Raw genomic sequence first — 3,232 nt, 5'->3', positions numbered from 1 at the left:
TTGCTTCTGGGACTTTCAATAGGCTTTGTGTTTTAGTTTAGTGCAGCAGACTTCCAATAATATGTAAATGGCATCCGTTTCTTTCGGTGTTTTACTGTGATAGACGACTTTGATGTTCAGTTGCTTCTGGGGACTTTCAATAGGCTTTGTGTTTTAGTTTAGTGCAGCAGACTTCCAATAATATGTAAATGCATCCGTTTCTTTCCTTCCCTCCTTGAAATAATCACTTATCTGACATGTTCTGACATGACTTGATTGGCAAAAATAGTAGTGGAATCCTTGTTTTCACCTAACCTACTGTGTGAAATTGGTGATTACCTCAAGGAAAGCTGGATGGATGGAAGGAAAGAAGGAGGAAAGGAAGGAGGTAAACCAATATCAAATCAGGCCTGTGTTTATCTTGTATCAGGTGGAGGAGCGTGAAGCCCAGGTCCAGGAGCTGTAGGACACCATCACAGAGCTGCACCAGGAGATGACCAGGAAGGACCAGGACAAGCTGACACAGCTGCAGGAGCTCCACCAGCTGGAGAGCAGGGTGGAGCAGCTCACTGACCAGGTAGGGCTGGGGAACTATTACCACCCAGACAGGTCTAGTTCAGGACTGGCCTATTCTGTTGGGAAACACTTGTCCACTTCTGGTCAAGATCAAATAGAACTAGTAAATCAAAATGTTAACCTCATTTAACCACTTTTAATTGCATTTTAAACACTATTGACAGAGTATGCAATTGCTTCATCAGCATAATGAAACCTACATTGGTCTAATCTACAGTGTATGACACAGTTGTACTTGTAACCCATTGGTGTGGTACAGTGAATTATGTGCTGTGTGGTTGTCTTGATGGCAGGTCAGGAGCATTGAGGAGACCATAGGCCAGCTGAGACAGGAGGTGGCTGTTAGAGTGGGCATCAGCAGCGCTACCCTGTCTGGGGACGTGAGTACAGCAGGGAAAGTGGGTTAAAGCACAGTGTTCATGCATATACAGTACATGTACTGTTATACGTTCCACAGGACATGATCTACTACCTGACCTACGTGTTATATAGGCTGTGAGGTCTAACAATGCATCAGTGAACATATAATGAACTTGGATCCACTCTGGGCTTTTCCGGTCTTAAATATTCATCCAAATGTCATTTTTCTGTGCAAACAAATGCGTTACTAGGTGATAGAAAATGATAGAAATGTAAGCTAGTCCTATAAAGTTCCAGTTATATTGTGTTCATTTTCTCTATTCTAAGACTCATTAACATTTCATCAGTCATCCTGTTGTTATTAACATTCCTGTACAAGCCTACGCATTCACACATAAATCACATTAGATCCTCATTTCCAGATGAATGCGTACGTACATGGTGGCTCAGTCTGTCTGTATGGTCTGTCTGTATGGTCTGTCTGTATGGTCTGTCTGTATGGTCTGTCTGTATGGTCTGTCTGTGTGGTCTGTCTGTCTTGAGCATAGTTGCACATAAACAAATATATATTATAGATGGGTCCGCATGAAGGGCAGTCCAGTGCACAAGAATTTATCCTTTGGGTTCTGTTCTCAAATGACTGCGGTCTCCAGGTTTGTCGTGAAATGTCAGAACTGTATTTAGAGTTAATTGCCCTAAAATAATTTAAGATTGAGTACAGCGCACCTGCAGTTCTGAGCTGGATCCAAGGATCTATTGGACCATGCTAAGCAATAAATCTGCTTGCCTGTGTCGATACGGGTTTCAAAATTGCAATCATCAATAATAAATCTGGGCTGCTAGCTTGAGCTAGTCTCAAGACATTAGCAAAACAAATGCTTAATTGAGTTTTCATTCCGTAGTAGATTCCTTATGCTGTTGTATGTTTTAATGTATTTTGGTTCATTATTTGCTTTAATACTGGGTCGAGTAACTTAGAATGTGAGATAGTGTCCGAGATATTTTATATCTACTTCTCACTCAAAACTTCTTTGTTGATAAGGCAAATTGCTTGCTTAGTGGTTTAAGGGTTATAGAATTAGGGTTTAGGGTAAGGCAGATGTAATGTTTTTTGGGTTTAGGGTACTAAGGCATTGAGGTTAGGCAGCTTCAGGGCTAAAGGTGCACCATAACTATGAGGTTAATGGTTACAATAAGATAGGTTAGTCTTGACATGCTATCTCTCATGCAGATTAACGAATAAGTATTTGTAAGACGCACAGCTGTAGATTTTTAAGTAGACGCAGAGCTCTCCAGACAACCTTGTTCTCCTTTGGAGAGATACTCTCTTGTAGAGGTTTTCGAGAATACAGCCCAAGTTTGTGAAGACTAACCTGAATTCACTTTATCACGCACAGCAGTAATTAGAATTTGATACGCAGGATTGTATGCGCAATTTAGCTTAAGGACGTATTGGGTAACAAAGAACCCTAACAGGGGGTGTCTCAGAAATAGGGTTTAGAGAGCCCATGCTGGTAGAGGATCAGTAACGAGAGGGACTACATGGAAATAATGTCTGTTTGGTAAGTTTATGCAGAATGCTCTGTTTAGGTTTATATCAGAGATAGTCGCCTGTGTAAGTTTTCAATGCCTGCTGTAGATTTTCAAAATGCCTTTCTGTGGGTAGTTTGTCATAGGCCTCTGTTAGTTTTCAGATGTGCCGCTTGTCTTCGCTAGTTTTCATGACGCAGCTAGAGTGTTAGGTGTTTTCCTAAGATGTTCTAGCTGAGTTGTTCTTGCAAAGCTTTGAAATGTGTGTCATGGCTGCTCTATAGTTTATCCTAAGTGGAATAGGACCGGTATCTCGCGCACGTAATAATTAATGAGTCCTTCTGACATAGAATGTGAAAGAGTGGAGGTGCTTAACATTGCTGCCTTAACTCACAATCTTCTGATACTACTATTGGGTTGCTCTATTTTGAATAGGTTTGTTACGCGGCAATATTCTTCTGCCCGCAGGGGTGAGTTGCCCCTCAATAAGACTCTTTCTTATTTCATTATTCAGCATAGCTTCTCCACCCAACATCTCCTTTCAAACCTTTGATAGTTCATTAACAAAGTTATTTTTTTAAAATAATGAGAGCTTAAGCATAATTTTAAATTAAGACATGGTCATCTGCAAGACACACAATAAATCGAGACATCTGTGAGCATGGTTTTCATTGGTGAAAAAAGGGTTCCGAAAGGGTTCTTCGGCTGCTCCTCCATAGGAGAACTTTTTGGTTATTTCCATGGAATATTTCCATGGAAATAACGCAAAGTAATACACAAGCAAGGG

At 40.8% G+C, this 3,232-nt stretch overlaps 1 long non-coding RNA gene across 2 annotated transcripts in view; it reads left to right on the top strand.

Annotated features, from left to right (window-relative positions):
• LOC112080808 (uncharacterized) overlaps positions 1–937 on the top strand; it is a 61,656-nt gene extending 60,719 nt beyond the window's left edge. For both annotated transcript variants that reach the window (XR_002896231.2, XR_002896230.2), the window contains 2 exons: positions 410–556; positions 849–937. This is a non-coding gene — a long non-coding RNA (uncharacterized lncRNA). The remainder of the gene's footprint in view (positions 1–409; positions 557–848) is intronic.
• Positions 938–3,232: the final 2,295 nt, after the last annotated feature.

Source organism: Salvelinus sp. IW2-2015, unplaced genomic scaffold, assembly GCF_002910315.2.
Source record: "Salvelinus sp. IW2-2015 unplaced genomic scaffold, ASM291031v2 Un_scaffold16513, whole genome shotgun sequence".
Classification (NCBI taxonomy): Eukaryota; Metazoa; Chordata; class Actinopteri; order Salmoniformes; family Salmonidae; genus Salvelinus; species Salvelinus sp. IW2-2015.
Note: the sequence above shows the minus strand (reverse complement) of the source record. Positions and strands in the feature narration are given on the sequence as shown.